Source organism: Equus asinus, chromosome 6 (assembly GCF_041296235.1).
Source record: "Equus asinus isolate D_3611 breed Donkey chromosome 6, EquAss-T2T_v2, whole genome shotgun sequence".
NCBI lineage: Eukaryota > Metazoa > Chordata > Mammalia > Perissodactyla > Equidae > Equus > Equus asinus.
The window spans coordinates 38,949,952-38,968,801 of NC_091795.1; positions in this window are offsets into that span (position 1 = coordinate 38,949,952).

Below are 18,850 nucleotides of genomic sequence, written 5' to 3' on the forward strand. Positions count from 1 at the left end.
CATGCAGTTCCAAATTCCTTAACATATGCATCCCCCTGTCTACTGTGGGTTTTAAATCTTCCCAAATCAAAAGCCAGTCCCTCAGCTATCTAGTGGAATGTGACCACCACCTTTACCCCACCTCTCTCCAGGGCCATGTTAGGGCCACAGGGCTGTGCTCTGCTGCCCTCTGGAGGACCCATTTATAAAAAAAAAATGCATAGGTTAAGTATTCACGTGAATGAAGTACCCAGCATGAAGGCCATATGCACTCTGCCAGCAGATGGGGACCTCACTTTCAAGCAACCCAGGAGTCAATGCCATGAGTATGACTGTCTTGTGCCTGGCCATTACTTGGGTTATCTATCTGAAGAAAGGAAGACACACATTAGACTCTGCAGGGCCTGAAATGGGAGTTTGTCATTGTGGACATATAATCGCTTCTCCTTCTGTTCCCACTGGCAGAACTCCTGACCTGATCATGGGAGCTGATCATGAGGCTCTGCCATGGACCCCTCATACCCTTCTCCCTCCCTCTTCTGTGATCTGAAGCTCCCACGCTCCTAACCATGGTGCACATTGTGCCAACTCCTGGATGCCCTTGTGCTGATCCTCATGTTCCAGTGGGAGATGTCATAGCTGTGGAGTGAAGAGCAGTGGAGAGCTACACCCACTACCAGGGCATGCAGAGTGGGGGACACAGGCTCCCAGCAGCCCACCCAGAGATGCCATGCAAGGCCCTCTCTTTAAGAAACATGTTTCTCTGCTTCTTATACTGTCCCGGTGCTAAGTTGTGGCAGCGCAGGCTCAGTTGCCCACCTAGGTCAGCACTTGTGGGGCAGGAGTCATTTATTTTGCATTGACTACTTTAGGTTTGGCTATCACTGGTAGTCAAGTGGCTAAGAGTCGGCGCTGTCACAGTTGCGGCCTGAGGTTCATTTCCTGGTCAGGGAACCACACCACCCATCTGTCGGTTGTCATACTGTGGTGGCTGCGTGTTGCTGGGATGCTGAAAGCTACGCCACCAGTATTTCAAATACCAGCAGGATCATCCATGGTGGACAGGTTTCAGCAGAACTTCCAGACTAAGACAGACTAGGAAGAAGGACCTGGCCACCCACTCCTGAAAATTGTCCATGAAAACCCTGTGAATAGCAGCAGTGCAAATGTCTGACATAGTGCTGGAAGGTGAGAGGATGGAGCAAAAAGAACAGGCAGGGTTCCGCTGTCCTGTACACACGGTCGCTAGGAGTCAGAACAACAAACTTTAGGTTTAGCAGGGCCATTCTCGGCTCCACTCTACAGTGGCCCCGGATTTGGAGCTGTATGCCACGTCTCCAAAGCCTCAAGCCCCATCAGCTTCTTACCCTTAATAGATGATTACGATGGATCTTTTGTAGATTGCCAGTGCAGAATTTAGTCCCTGTTGAATTGTTGAATGGTTGGAGGAGAGAAAAGAGGGTGACCTACACCCTGGGTGTGTGTTCTAGGAGACCTCTCTTATAGCACTGGTCTCAGGGTCCCATGGCCTGAACAAAACATGATTTTGTCAGCTAATTTTTCAAAAAGAAGAACACATTGAGGTTGGACACCAGCACAAACCCATTCCCCTCCTATCATCAAGGCGAGATGAGTGGACGGCCCTGCCTTTTCCCATTTGTTCCCCAAGAGAATGAGACCTCTTTGGACCTGGGTGTCGGTGTTGCTTGGATTGCCTCTGTGTACAAAATGAGGTAAGGGATGGGAGGCAGCGTAAGATCCCCGCACAGCCCTTGTTTGATGGGGCATGTGAGTGAGAGTAGAAATGTGTGCTCCAGAAAAGTCAGAAGCCTTGGAAAGTGAAAGAACAGAAGAATTGCTTCCTTCCCTCTCCCCACCTCACGTGTTATAACAATAAAGACAATGATAATAATGATAACAGTATTACACTCTGGACCTCTTGTGTCAATCACTTTATGTTCATTGTCACGTTTAATCTTCACATGCCAAGAAATTGATATTATTATTGTCCTTAATTTAACATGAGAACAATGGCGCCTAGAGAGTAACTTGTCTGAGATCCCATTGCCAGAACTGAATCTCGGAGCTGCGCAATTCCAAAGCCCAAGACCCTTAAGCAAGACCCTCTGCTGTCTCCTTTAGTCGTCGTATTCTTAGGCCTCTATCTTTCTTTTAAAGGTGCTACAGCCCAGGTGGGAATGACTGCCCCAAATGTGTCGCCAAAACGCTAATTCAAAAGGTGGTATTTCCAGGGGCAGAAACTTCCTTAGCCTCATTAAATCATCACAAAAATATTCCAAAGGGTAAATTGTCCTCCTATTCTCTATAGACATCCCTACAATTAGGCAGGATATGTGACCAGGGTCTGACTATGATTGGAAGAGTGCTTATCAAGGATTTCCAGTTGTAATTAATCTTGGCACATTTAGCCTTTGGTGCATAGAATTCCCTAGATATGCATTTCTCTGGAAGATGAAGCCTTCTTCTAGAAAGATAAATGTCACTGGGAAGGACAATATCTTATGTTTACAGCTAACAACTTAGGGACTCGTATCCTGTCGTTAAGGCCAGACTCACCTAGGTATTGGAGACAGGGGTGGGGATCACTGGATTGCCAAAGAAAACGGTGCACAAGGGGAGGGTGTCGTGGGGCCAGGTTAAACCAGAATATTGCCCACAGGATTGCTAAGTCACAAAAGAAAGGTGAGTTCAGTACCTAAGCAAAGGAACTAGGAAGTTGAAAACTAGAGGGAACAAGTCAGTGATGTTAAACCCTAATGTGCATAAAAATCACATAGGGGTTTGTTAAGACCTAGATTCCTAGCCTTATCCCAGAAATCCTGACTTAGTAGAAATGCATTTTAATAAGCATGTCAATGGTTATGATGCAAATGGCCCACGGAACAACTGGACTAGGTAAAACCCAAACAAAAAGTGAATTGGGAAGTCGATGAGAAGGGACTTTGACAGAAAAGAATGAGTATTAAGTGGGTTAATGGAGGCAGTTTCCAAGACATAGGCTTGCCTCTCTTGGCCAAGGTAGACTCTCAAAGAACTGGGTCTGAGAAGCTGCTTGGGAGCAGGGCCCCAGGGTCAGTGCCACAGAGAGGAGCTGGACAATGGGCGGAGATGTGGGAGGGGGTTATGACTCAGTCCACTTCTCGGCTTCACCCTGTCCGAGCCCGCATTCGCAGTGTTTCCTTCCAAAATTCCAACACTATCCCTCCGACAAAAAGAAGCTGACTGTCTCCCACGCATCCCCTGCTCGGTCTTAGTCTCACCTCGTGCAAGTTTGCAAAATCATATTTAAAGCATAAAATTTTCACTTCCCAGATTTCTAGACACGCCATAGCTGCTGACTCCTGGGAGGCCCCAGGGTTGAACGATGTCCAACTCAGGATGGAATTGTTTGTTTTCTCTGAATTCTAAAATAATTCCCAGAGCGTTTTATGGGAAAGTATTTTATTTTTATACAATCCTAACATTCAATTCCATTTTATGACTTTTTCAATTATTTACAACTCTCCCTTTATTCTCAACTCAGATTCACATCCAAGCAAAGGAAGAAGTCTGTATGCCAGAGCAATGGTGTTTATGTTCCCAGTGAGAGAGAGGGGAAAGAAGGTCGAAATGTAACTGCGACAACAGCAGCAGAAGCTGGACACGTTTTATTTTTATGAGTAAAGACACAAGACTTTAAACCACAACCCTCTCCAATTTTTTCACTCTTTAGATAACAGACAGTGTGATCTTCCATTAGACATTGTGATGACGGAGGCAGCTCCTGGAGTGTGATTGACAGCTGGGGTATAGGATCTCTGGATGTCCTTTCTTGGCTACATGATGAGAGCAGTGCTAATTGTGAGATTCTCTGAAACCTACTTTCGCAACAAACATTTACTGAATTCCTAGAAATGTTCCCCCACAGATGATGAGTAATTTCCATAGAAGTAATGCTGGTCCTCTGGTACTCTAGAAATCATCTCCACTGCTCCTTGTGACAAGAAATATGAAGCTTCCTGCAAGTCTGAGAGTGTCTTGCTCTTAATTCATACACTCTTTGATCTCCTACAATACACCAGTCCCTGTGCTGGGCATCGGGGATGCAAGGAGAGTAAAAACAGACATGGTTCCCTCTTGCAAGCAGCTTTCAGGCTAATGGAAAGACATTAATCAAATAAGCCCATGAAGGAGGATTTAATTAGAAACTGAGATGAGCCTATCAAAGAAAGAAAGGCTCTTTTCTGAGAGCCTGTTACAAAGGAACTGAACCTAGCATTTTGGCCAGGTAAGTCTTCTCCGAGAAAGTGGGGCCCTGAGGAGGAGTGAGAGTTAACCAGAAAAAAGGAGATAAAGAATATTCTAATCATCTGGAATGGCCTGGAAAAAGGCCCGTGATGAGAGGGAATATGGCATATTCAAGGTACTGATAAAACAAAACCCACAGTGCCTGGATGGAAGAGGGAGGAGACAGTAGTGGAAGACGAGGCTGGAAAAGAGGCAGGCGGAGGACTTTGGAGAAGCTTATAAGCCTTGACAGAATTTTGGTCTTTAGTCTTAGAGCAAAGCAAGTCACCAAAAGATTTAAAAGGTGATAGAATCAATCTGCTTTCGGAAAAGATCACTCAAACTGCAAGGAGACCGATTAGGAGGGGATTGTTATGTTCAAGTAAGAGAAGATTGGGCCTTCGACTAAACTGGTGGGTGTGGATATGGGCACAAGTAGATGGATTTAAGAAGCCTTTAGGAACTATATGAGAAATACTTATTTGGCGATGAATTGCACTGGTTGTGGGGAAAGGGAAGGTTCTGAGCGTGAATTTGCCATTTCTTACTTGTATAACTAGTTGAATGATGGTGTCATCTACCGAAACAGGGAACATTAGGATGGGAGAGGGGAGAGGTAGAAATACTGCATCGTAAGCTTGATCTCAAACATGTTGAATGTGAGATAACTTTGAGACATCAAAGGAGATATCAAGCCAGCAGTTGGATATGCAGATTTGGAGATCAGGGAGCAGTCCGGGCTGAGGACATCAATTTGCAAGTCAATTATAGATGGCAGTTGATGCCAAGGGCATGAATAAGCTTGCCAAGTGTAATAGTGTTGGGTAATCAACTGCAACATTTAATAGCTGGGTAGAAAAGGAGTCAGATTGTACCTAAAGAGATAGAGAAAAAAATGCAGAGGAATGTGGTGTCTTGGAAGTCAATGAAAGAGAATGTTTAAGGAGAGGATTCTGTGATGTTGAATGCTACAAATGAGTAGAGAAAGAGGGGACATGGAAAATGCCCAGGAGGTTTAGTGATGAAAAGATCCGTGGCGGCCTTAGCAAGAGCTGTTTGAGTGGAGTCCTCAGATAGAAGGCAGATCACAGTGAGCTGAGGAAGGAATGTCTGGTGAAGAAATAGAGACTCAAACCTACAGAACTTCTTCCAAAAGGCTAGTTTAGAAGGAGAGGAAGGGAAGGTGGTAGCTTGAGGGAAAGCAGGACCGAGGAAGGTATTTTTAATTTGTATTTGTTGTTCAATAGAAGAAACCTAGACATCTGTCAATGCCTAGAGGAATGATCCTTTTGAGAAGGAATAGTTGAACATATAGGAGAGAAGAGAAAATTGATACCAAACACTTTCTGAGAAAACAGGGGGGTGGTATGCAGGGCACAGGTGGAAGACCGGAGACAAAGGGTGAAGATAGATTAGGAGATTTGAAAGGATATCAGAGAAATTCCTCTAGCTGATGGTTTCAATTTTCTCTGAGAAGCAGGAAGCTAGGTCATCTACTAATGTGAGGGATGGGAATTGGCCACCCCAAGATATGTCTCTTTGGCATGAGGATTATTTTAGGCTGGTTATTTTTAAAAACTGCAGACGGGAAAGAGGCTCTGAGAGGCAGAGTTTACTTACCCTTTGTTAAGAAACATTTACATTGTAAAGGAAATCTCCATCTGCAAAAGCGTCTCCCTCTCTGTACCAGGAAGAAGGGGGATGACCTTATCTCTAGAAACTCTTATCAATGCAGAAGGCAAGGCCTTAAATCTGCATAATAATCTTATTCATGTTTACTGTGCTTGTCTGGTAACCTCTTGTAACTGACTCCCCCACCGCCAACATCCTCCTTTGCCTTTAGCTGAAGATGATATTTAAGGTGGGGGCTTCAGCCATTTTGGTGAGTTGCTCAGTTTGCCTGAACCTCTCCCATGTATACATGTTATAAAGCTTTGTTTAATTTTCTCCTGTTATTCTGTCACATGTGAATTTAATTCATTCTCTGGCCAGAAGAACCCAGAGAGGGTAGAGGAAATGTCTTCCTCCCCTACACTAATAATGGGGCCAGAGGTCATGGAACATGGCTACCAGCTAGTGAATGGGGGGGCGGGGCACATAAAAGATTTCAAATACTCGTTACAGATTCTCCAAAAACTCTGATTCAGTCATTTTGGGATGGTGACTCCAATTCTACATTTTTAACAAACAACACAGCTGATTCTGATACAGGTGGTTCAGGGTCCAGGCTTGAAGAAACACCGGCCAAGACTTGGGGACATGTCCCCTTTTATGTCCCCACGTGAAACTCATCACCAAGGATGGAAGAGATAAGTGTTTCCAAGAAGAGTGCCCTGGGGTACATGACCATCTGTGTGATTCTATGTCCCCACATGGGCCCACTCCCTCAGGAGGCCTGCTTGACCACGGCAGCTCTGGAGCCATTCTTGATCTTATGCGAAATTTAATAAATCTTAATTCAGTTCTGAAGCAACTCAGCACCTATTTGAGCTAGTCTTTTATTCTGACTTTAGGCCCTAGTCCTAATAACCAGGATTGTATCTTGTCCTGAGAACTATGCCCCACTCTACTTAACCCTTCCATTCCCAGAATTACCATAAGTTACAACAGTAATCATTATCTAACTTATCTGTGAGAATTCCAAGGTAGGACCCTCATCAAAAGGTAACAATACATGAGAATGTACACAATTCATCTAAAAACTGAATGTAATACTTAATTTCAAGCAGGAGGGATCAGAACCAACTTTACCCAGTTTAATTTTGGAAGAAGTAGAGTGTTACAAGTTTTGAAAAAGCACTGTAACTATGCCGGGATCATGTGTTTTGACACATAAATTTTTTCCGTCCATGAATTTGAAGGCTGAGAACAGATCAGTGAACTCTACAAAGGGTCTTACTTACTTTTTTGTCATTTTCTTGATGAACTTCCCTTTACTCTTTGCTTGGCTAACACCCATTTATCCTTCAAATCTCTGATCAAATGCTACTTCCTTAGAAATATTTCTCCCCACCTCCAACATTAATAGATCCCCAAAATTGATCTCCATTATTATTCCCTCTCATACAACCCTGTTCTCTTCCTTCATGATATTATCACAATTTGCAAGTATAAATTATTTATATGATTATTTTTAAGTTTGTAATCCTTTCTAGACTGTAAATCCTATGAGGGCACCTGTTAGTTTTGTCATACAATGTACACCTATTTCCCAGCAAAGTATTGACAAAAAGGGCTGATATTAGATTAATTAGGTTAACTCAATAAGTATCTATTGAATAAATAAATGAGTGAATAAAGAATTGAGATAAAATGATGTTTAATAAGGATTAATAATATCATGGCTATCTTAAAAAATCTATTCATTCCTCATACTAAATATTTAATTAAAAGACTCAAATCTGAAATGTGTCTCTAAAGTAAAGCTAGCAGAGGGATTTAACATTACTAGCAAGGAACTGGCTCTATAATTAGGAGGAAATAATTGGTTATCCTTTTTGAAAATGAGTAAAACCCATTTTGAGTTTCTAAAAGACACAAGGAGAGCATATTGCTTAATGTTGGATAGTCCACAGTGATGTGTTAGCAAATATTTAATAACTGACTGTCTGGAAAAAAAATTTTATAGCACTGCCTGATTTCCCTGGTGTGAATACTACCACCATGGTCAATTTAAAACTACCAATAGTTTAACAAATAGTTCATTACTTTTCTCAAAAATTGGCAATTCACGGGGCTGGCCCCGTGGCTGAGTGGTTAAGTTCACGCGCTCCGCTGCAGGCGGCCCAGTGTTTCGTTGGTTTGAATCCTGGGCACGGACATGGCACAGCTCATCAAACCACGCTGAGGCAGCGTCCCATATGCCACAACTAGAAGGACCCACAATGAAGAATATACAACTACGTACCGGGGGGCTTTGGGGAGAAAAAAAGGAAAAAAAATAAATAAATAAAAATTAAAAAAAAAATTGGCAATTCACTCTCACAAGCTGGTATGGGCTGGTTCAGCATATCACTGTCACAGACACGTTATGAAGTGCTGAAAATATTCTAAGTCACCATCTTCTCTGCCATGTTTGATGATATAAAACTTTGGTGACTGAATCAAAGACTTCATCCAGGAGTTAGAGTAAATCAAAGTTCTTTCTGAGAAAAAAAAATCTGACTTTGCTTGAAAATACCTCCATAGCTCATCTCTGCATAGAGGTGGCTTGACCTCCATCTGGGGAATGATACTGGAGAAAGTCTGTCAACTTTAATAAAATTATATCAAGTACCTCCAGTCATCTGGAATATCACAGAGTCCATATGCACATAAGGAAGTCAACCTTACCGCATCCTTGATGGTTTCTAGAGCAACATGCAGTGACAGCCCTCCCAGTTCTGATCAGTCCAGCTGACAGAGTAATGTGCAGGTAAACATAATCTAAGGCAGCGGCTTTCAAACCTTTGTAACTGTGACTTAGTCAGAGAAAGCTACGCCGATAGACAAAGAACCATGAGGATAACACTGGAACAACCACATTTTGAGGGGACCATATAGACATTAACTTTAACAATATTGTTGATGAAAATATAAATCATAACTCACCATAGGGTTAAACAAATAACCCTCAGAAAAAAATAAATTAATACTCTAAAAATCAAGAATAGTTGCCATTGAATAGCCCAATAGACTCAGGACACTTCTAATGATGACCAGATAACAAGCCATCCCACTCTCTGGTCTTGGCAGCGTTATCAGGCACTGTGGAGTAGCCAGACTTCTTGGTAGAATGCTGAATTAGCATCCTCAGGAAATTTTAGGATAGTATTAATGTGGGATTTTTGAATACCAAGTTTTAGTAACCCTCAAAACTTCACATAGTAGTCACTAGTAAGAGACTTACTGAAAGTCTATGGAATTGCACCCCGTTTGCCTATAAGAACTTGGATTTTTGCATTAGTTCCCTGCTCATCTGATGGATCCTCACAGCTTACTGGATCACTAAGAACCATATCTGAAAATTACTGGTCTAGGAGATGTGTGATCCGGCCATTTCTCTAGGTCCCCTCTGTTCTGTCCTTTGATCTATCGAGGACCCTGGACAGCCCCACACATGGACCACATTAGCTATGGCTCCTGCTGGCCACCTCATTCAGCTGTGTTAACATCATGCTCTCAGCTAGAGCTGTTTCAAGAAAAAACTAAATGAAATCCAATTCTGTAGTTGCTATAAAGTCACTGTGAATATTATCAATGTTTATTATATGTAATTTTTACATAATTTTGTATAAATTTTACATAACTTTAATATAAATTATAAAATGTATATAATTTTTATATAATCATGATGATAATGATGGTTAATGCTTGAGTTTACTATATGCCACTCACAATTCTAAGAGCTTAGCATATTTTCCTTCATTTAATCTTTGTGTATCCCTAAGGAGGAAGGTACTCTTATTAATCTATTTATCCACAATGTCACACCACACTCCTTAATCTCTGCATGAGAATTTCTTTTGGAGTTTTCTGCCAGGAAAACTTTGACTCATTGGGAAACTGGTATACTTCCTCCTTCCTGATCATGAGGAGGGTAATCTTTATTGCTTCCTTTTTTATACCTGGATTCCAGGAAATGGGCAGTAGAATTTGGGTCTCACAAATGATAAGACGGCAGGCTGGTGTCGTCTTATCGTTACTATACCAGTTTCCACTTATTTGTCTTTGTACTGACTTTCTGTTTCCATTTTATTTGCTTTGCTGCACATGTTCTTGCTACTAATGGCCTCAGAACTTTTTGGAAACAGGAAAAGGAGAAATAAATTTAATTAAACTAACAAAAAATATATACTTCTAGTTTATCCCGAGAGCACTAGGCCAGAGGAATCAGTGAATGGAAATTGAGAAAAATAGCCCCACCACTCGGGGTAAGTTTTAAACAATTCTGGAAGCCAAATATCTTTTCCTGGACTTTCCAGGATAGAGTAGCTGTTCATATATTTTAAGGAGAATGGAGTTATTAGATCCAGGCCAGGGAGAGCCCTGAAATCTATGAAAAAATCTTCTGGCCAGAACATCGGAGGTGTTTAAAGAGAATGGAAACATCCTACTATTATAGACACCATGCCAGAAGCAGGTGTCTTTATACATGAGTATCTGTTGCATGCCTCTTACTATAATATGAGTACATTATTGAAAAAAGTGTTTTTTTAATAAAATAACAACCTTAAACATGCATATGTTGCTAAGGGTCGAGGTAAATATTGCTCTCTTCTTCCTCTGGCAAACGAGTACAGCTGTCCATGAGTCAGCATATGAGAAAAATATTTTTAAAATAACGCATTCAGAATAAACAAGGCAGGAGAAGAGCCAAGATGGCGCCGTGAGTAGTCCTCTTTGTCTCTCGCCCTTCGAGTCTACAATTATTTGGACACTTATCGCTTGACAAAGGATATCCAGACAGCATCTCAGGACGTCTGAGACACCCACGCGACTATACATCGGAAGGCGGATGGACTTTCCTCCGGGAGGATGTGGAAATAGGTGAAAACTCTCCGACCCCGACGGGCAGCCTAGTACCCGCAAGCGGCTTTCTTCCAACGGACGCCCCCAGAGGATCCACACACATCTAGGGCAGGAGCGAGAACACAACAGAGGAGCGACGGTGGAAACAGGTGACCAGAACCCTATCTAAACCCCCTGCAATTACTCCTAAACGCAGAGGGAAACTTTGGAGTTGCACACCTGAGCCCGCGGGGAGAGTCTCTCCCCGCCATTGGCGGGGAGACCCAGCCTGGTGCTCGGGGCGCCCGGAGGGTCCCAGAGAGAGACACGGAGGGCACAGAGATCTCCCAGCTGCCGTTGCCCGCCCCGTGGGACTAGGGATTGCCGGAGATCTCGGAGAGGACCGGGGCTGGGGGAATTTTCAAAGGCCGGTTCTGCGACCCGGAGGGGAAGCGCCGGAGCTCCGCCAGGCAGCAGACAAAACTCTCTGTCTGCCGTTAGCAGAGGGGCCACGCCCAGCATTCAGGGCTCCCGGCAGAGGCCCGGAGAGAAGCCCTGAGGGCGGGGCGACCCCCAGCTGCCGTTGCCCGCCCCATGGGTCTAGGGATTGCCGGAGATCTCGGAGAGGACCGGGGCGGGGGGAACTTTCAAAGGCTGGTTCTGCGACCCGGAGGGGAAGCACCGGAGCTCCGCCCGGGCAGCAGACAAAACTCTCTGTCTGCCGTTAGCAGAGGGGCCACGCTGAGCATTCAAGGCTCCGGGAGAGGCCCGGAGAGAATCCCAGGGGGCGGGGCGACCCCCAGCTGCCGTTGCCCACCCCGTGAGGCTAGGGATTGCCGGAGATCTCAGAGAGGACTGGGGCTGGAGAGAGTTCCAGAGACCCAGCTTAGTAGCCTAGGGGGAAACCCTACAGGCTCACAGCAGCCTTAGGGAAAGCCTCTGCACAGCACCAGTAGAAGGCACCCAGCCGCCAGCCACAAGGCTGGAAGACCCCAGGGCAAAAGCAGCATAGCTAGGTGTACTAACCACAGACTGTAGAAGATGCCAATAGCTCTCCTGCGACCCATAGAGGACAAGTGAGATTTGGTGGGTGCCGACAGCAACGGAGCGACAAATATAAGTGATCCCACCCCTGGCCGCTGGAAAAGCCCATAACACCGTTGCAGACCCCAAGGAGAGAGCACATCTAGGTGGGCTGCAACAGTAGGCACCTGCAGCCTGAAGCCCCCCTGTGACGGCCCCCACGGCAGAGGAGGGAATCCAAAGGGCCACTGTGGCTACGAAGAGGGGCCCAGGCCCAGTTAGCAACTACGGACAGGGTTCCTGGTTGGTGAAATATAAACAGCTGCTCCTCCCACCGCAGCATCTGAAACAAGTGAAAGGAGCAACTAAACTCTATCTCCATGCGGAGGCACAAATCAACAACATCAAGCAATATGAAAAAATACATTAAATCTCCAGAACAGAAAGAAAGCAACAAATACACAGAAAACAATCCCAAAGAAAATGAGATATATAACCTAAATGACGATGACTTCAAAACAGCCATCATTAAGATTCTCAATGAGTTAAGAGAGAATTCTGACCGACAACTCAACGAGTTCAGGAGCTATGTCACAAAAGAGTTTGATACGATAAAGAAGAACCAAACAGAAATATTGGAAATGAAGAACACAATAGAGGAGATTAAGAAAAATCTAGATGCTCTGAACAGTAGGGCCAATAATATGGAGGAAAGAATTAGCAATTTGGAAGATGGCAATATAGAATTGTTGCAGGCAGAGGAGGAGAGAGAAGCAAGACCTAAAAGAAATGAAGAAACTCTCCGAGAATTATCAGACACAATTAGGAGATGCAACGTAAGGATTATAGGTATACCAGAGGGAGAAGAGAAGGAGAAAGGGGCAGAAAACCTATTCAAAGAAATAATGGCTGAGAACTTCCCAAATCTGGTGAGGGAGATGGATCTTCAGGTGACAGAAGCCAATAGATCTCCAAACTTTATCAATGCAAGAAGACCAACTCCACGGCATATAGTAGTGAAGCTAGCAAAAGTCAACGACAAGGAGAAAATATTAAGGACAGCCAGGCAAAAGAAACTAACCTACAAAGGAACCCCCATCAGGCTATCAGCAGATTTCTCAGCAGAAACTTTACAGGCTAGAAGAGAGTGGAATGATATATTCAAAAATCTGAAGGACAAAAATCTACAGCCGAGAATTCTCTACCCAGCGAAAATATCCTTCAAATACGATGGAGAAATAAAAGCTTTCCCAGATAAACAAAAATTAAGGGAGTTCATTGCCACAAAACCTCCTCTTCAGGAAATCCTCAGGAAAACCCTCATTCCTGAAAAATCCAAAAAAGGAAAGGGGCTACAAAACCAAGAGCAGAGGAGATAAGTAGAAGGACAACAACAGAGAGTAGCAGCTCTACATCAGAACAGATTAAACCATGGGACGAGAAACAAAGGAAACTGAAGAAAACCGGAAAACAAGACACAAAATGGGAGTGGTAGGCCCCCACGTCTCAATAATCACTCTAAATGTAAATTGATTGAACTCCCCAATCAAAAGACACAGAGTGGCAGGATGGATCAAAGAACAAGATCCAACAATATGCTGCCTCCAGGAAACACACCTCAGCCCCAAAGACAAACACAGACTCAGAGTGAAGGGATGGAGAACAATACTCCAAGCTAATAATGAACAAAAGAAAGCAGGTGTCGCTATACTAATATCAGACAAGGTAGATTTCAAAGCAAAACAGATAAAGAAAGATAAAGAGGGACAGTATATAATGATAAAAGGGACTCTCCACCAAGAAGACATAACACTTATAAATATATACGCACCCAACACAGGAGCACCAAAATTTGTAAAGCAACTCTTAATAGAACTAAAAGAAGACATCAACAACAATACAATAATAGTAGGGGACCTCAACACACCATTAACACCAATGGACAGAACATCCAGACAGAAAATCAACAAGGAAATAATAGAATTAAATGAAAAATTAGACCAGATGGACTTAATAGACATATATAGAACACTTCATCCAAAAACAGCAGGATACACATTCTTCTCAAGTGCACATGGAACATTCTCAAGGATTGACCATATTTTGGGAACCAAAGCAAACATCAATAAATACAAGAGAGTTGAAATAATATCAAGCATCTTTTCTGATCATAACGCTATTAAACTAGAAATCAACTACAAGAAAAAAGCAGAGAAAGGTGCAAAAATGTGGAGACTAAACAACACGCTTCTCAACAAACAATGGATCATTGAAGAAATTAAAGAAGAAATCAAATATTATCTGGAGACAAATGAAAATGAGAACTCGACATACCAAATCATTTGGGATGCAGCAAAAGCAGTCCTAAGAGGGAAATTCATCGCAATACAGGCTCACCTCACTAAACAAGAAAAAGCTCACGTAAGCAACCTCAAATGACACCTAACGGAACTAGAAAAAGAAGAACAAACAAAGCCCAGAGTCAGTAGAAGGAGGGAAATAATAAAAATAAGAGCAGAAATAAACGATATTGAAACAAAAAAGACAATAGAAAGGATCAACGAAACAAAGAGTTGGTTCTTCGAAAGAATTAACAAAATTGACAAACCCCTAGCCAGACTCACCAAGAAAAGAAGAGAGAAAGCGCAAATTAATAAAATCAGGAATGACAGAGGAGAAATCACAACAGATACCAATGAAATACAAGAGATCATAAGAGAATACTATGAAAAACTATATGCCAACAAATTGAACAACTTGGAAGAAATGGACAAATTCCTAGACTCCTACAATCTCCCCAAACTGAATCAGGAAGAAATGGAGAATCTGAATAGACCAATCACAAGTAAGGAAATAGAAACGGTAATCAAAAACCTCCCCAAAAACAAGAATCCAGGACCAGACGGCTTCTCTGGAGAATTCTACCAAACATTCAAAGAAGACTTAATACCTATTCTCCTCAAACTGTTCCAGAAAATTGAGAAAGATGGAGAACTCCCTAACACATTCTATGAAGCCAACATCACTCTGATCCCCAAACCTGACAAGGACAACACAAAGAAGGAGAACTACAGGCCGATATCACTGATGAACATAGATGCAAAAATCCTCAACAAAATTTTGGCAAACCGATTACAGCAATACATCAAAAAGATTATACACCATGATCAAGTGGGATTTATACCAGGGACACAGGGATGGTTCAACATCCGCAAGTCAATCAACGTGATACACTACATCAACAAAATGAAAAACAAAAACCACATGATCATCTCAATAGACGCAGAGAAAGCATTCGACAAGATCCAACACCCATTTATGATAAAAACCCTCAGTAAAATGGGTATAGAAGGAAAGTACCTCAACATAATAAAGGCCATATATGATAGACCCACAGCCAACATCATACTCAATGGACAAAAGTTGAAAGCCATCCCTCTGAGGACAGGAACAAGACAAGGGTGCCCACTTTCACCACTCCTATTCAACATAGTACTGGAGGTGCTGGCCAGAGCAATTCGGCAGGAAAAAAAAATAAAAGGAATCCAAATAGGTAACGAAGAAGTAAAACTCGCGTTGTTTGCAGACGACATGATCTTATACATAGAAAACCCCAAAGAATCCACAGAAAAACTATTAGAAATAATCAACAACTACAGCAAAGTAGCAGGGTATAAAATTAACGTGCATAAATCAGTAGCATTTCTATACACTAACAATAAACTAACAGAAAAAGAACTCAAGAACTCTATCCCATTCACAATCACAACGAAAAGAATAAAATACCTTGGGATAAACTTAACCAAGGAAGTGAAGGATCTATACAATGAAAACTACAAGACTTTCTTGAAAGAAATAGGCGGTGACATAAAGAGATGGAAAAACATTCCTTGCACATGGATTGGAAGAATAAACATAGTTAAAATGTCCATACTACCTAAAGCAATATACAGATTCAATGCTATCCCAATCAGAATCCCAAGAACATTCTTCACAGAAATTGAACAAACAATCCTAAAATTCATATGGGGGAACAAAAGACCACAAATTGCTAAAGCAATCCTGAGCAAGAAAAACAAAGCTGGCGGAATCACAATCCCCGATTTCAAAACATACTACAAAGCTACAGTGATCAAAACAGCATGGTACTGGTACAAAAACAGGTCCACAGATCAATGGAACAGAATTGAAAGCCCAGAGATAAAACCACACATCTATGGACAGCTAATCTTCGACAAAGGAGCAGAGGGCCTACAATGGAGAAAAGAAAGTCTCTTCAACAAATGGTGCTGGGAAAACTGGACAGCCACATGCAAAAGATTGAAAATCGACCATTCTTTTTCACCACACACCAAAATAAACTCAAAATGGATCAAAGACCTAAAGATTAGGCCTGAGACAATAAGTCTTTTGGAAGAGAATATAGGCAGTACACTCTTTGACATCAGTTTCAAAAGAATCTTTTCGGACACTGTAACTCCTCAGTTGAGGGAAACAATAGAAAGAATAAACAAATGGGACTTCATCAGACTAAAGAGCTTCTTCAAGGCAAGGGAAAACAGAATTGAAACAAAAAAACAGCTCACTAATTGGGAAAAAATATTTACAAGCCACTTATCCGACAAAGGGTTAATCTCCATAATATACAAAGAACTCACACTGCTTAACAACAAAAAAACAAACAACCCGATCAAAAAATGGGCAGAGGACATGAACAGACATTTCTCAAAAGAAGATATGAATATGGCCAATAGACACATGAAAAGATGTTCATCATCGCTAATCATCAGGGAAATGCAAATCAAAACTACACTAAGATATCACCTTACCCCCGTTAGATTGGCAAAAACATCCAAAACCAAGAACGACAAATGTTGGAGAGGTTGTGGAGAAAGAGGAACCCTCATACACTGTTGGTGGGAATGCAAACTGGTACAGCCACTATGGAAAACAGTATGGAGATTTCTCAAAAAGTTAAAAATAGAAATACCCTATGACCCAGCCATCCCATTACTGGGTATCTATCCTAAGAACCTGATATCAGATATCTCAAGAGTCCGTTGCACCCCTATGTTCATCGCAGCATTATTTACAATAGCCAAGACGTGGAACCAGCCTACATGCCCAGAAACTGATGATTGGATAAAGAAGATGTGGTATATATACACAATGGAATACTACTCAGCCATAAAAAAAGACGAAATTGGCCCATTCACAACAATGTGGATGGACCTCGAGGGCATTATGTTAAGCGAAATAAGTCAGTCAGAGAAAGACGAACTCTATATGACTCCACTCATAGGTGGAAATTAGTATATTGAGAAGGAGATCTGATCGGTGGTTACCAGGGAAAAGGGGGGGTGGGGGGAGGGTACGGAGGGGGAAGTGGTGTACCCACAACATGACTAACAAAAATGTACAACTGAAATTTCACAAGCTTGTAATCCATCATAACATTAATAAAAAAAAAAAAAAAAAGAATAAACAAGGCATACCACAATGCTTTCTTTCTATCCAAAAAGGGTTTGGTATTGTAGTTTGCCTCAAGCGATGAGTCTAGAAATGCCGAGTGTTTCATTTTAGCAACTATGGTGACCACAGAAATATGTCCTTCTCCTCCTTAAGACTCTTAAAATTCTGCGGGAAAGATGATTTAAAGCTTAATAATGGCAGTTATTATCCAGATTTCACCAGAAAAAAAATTAAAACACAAAATAACTGAGAGAGAAAGTCATAGAAACCTGCTGCAGTCCTTTCTGTGAGCCCCGTTAGATTTTCTTAGTCGGCTCATGCTGCGGTTCAGTGCAAATCTAGAATACTGATAACGTCAACGTCACGATCACTCTAACGATTCTAACCATTCTCAGTAACATGCTTGTAATCTGGATTTTGATTACCAAGAATCCTAAGCTTTTTTGGTCTTCCAAAGTAGTTCCAATTCTTCCCTTGAAAGTTCATGCTTCAACCAATCAGTCTGATTTATCACGAATTTGTGATACTTTTTAAAACCTGATTTGTTCAATTTACTTCCTCTTAAACCTCTGTGCTCAGAAAGCTTGATTAGGGTCTGGGAATGTGCATCTGGTTTAAAGAATTTCTTACCTGATGAGATCCTCTAGCTTTTCTTTTTTCCTCTCCCTCAAAGCAAAAAGCACACCTATTGCCTTTAAACGAGGAGATGTAATAAATGTCTGCATCCAGGAAGAATTAACAAGGCTCTGTTCATTGCACCTCTTCTCTCTCGATCAGCACTTCTCCATTGTGATGTGCGTATGAAGAAGCCTGGGCTTCTTGTTATAGTGCGGCGTCTGACCCGGCAGGTCTGGGACAAGGCTGAAATTTGTGTCCCTAACAAGTTCCCTCAGAGTGACATCATCATCATGGCAGAGTGACTTGTTCCCTTTGTCTCTCCCCTCTAAGTCACAACCAGTTGGACATCCATTGACCAACAAAGGATTCCCTGCACAGCACACCAAACAAGCTTCAGCTGATCCTGGTGGTGGTGCTGACTCGCAGCACTTGGAGTAGCCAGGAGCTGCAGAGCCTAGAGCAGCGTGCCACACGTGTAATTGTAATTATTCTAGTAGCCACACTAAAAAGTTAAGAAGAAACGAGTGGAAATAATTTAACAATACATTGTATTTAACCCAACATATTCAATATTATCGTTCCAATAGATAATCAATACAAAAATTATTGAGATATTTTACATTCTTTTTTTCACACTAACTCTTCAAAATCAAGTGTGTGTCTTACATTTGCAGCACGTCTCAGATGACACTAGCCACATTGCAAGAGCTCAGTGGCCACGTGCCATTAGTGACTGCTGTCTTGAACAGTGTAAGTCCAGATGGTCTCACTGTTTCCCCAGGAGAAATTCTATCCAGTAACTCCTGAGTGTTAGAAAACTCTGGGCGTCAGGCTGTGAGACTGCCCCACATGACTGCCTTTGGGTGAAGGCATTGTCTGGACTGAGAATGGTAGTTCTAATTTGGAAGATGAGTTTATTCAAAACCAATATGGCCTCCCTGGGTGGTAAAAGCCTCTTGTGTTTAGGGCACAGATGACCCTT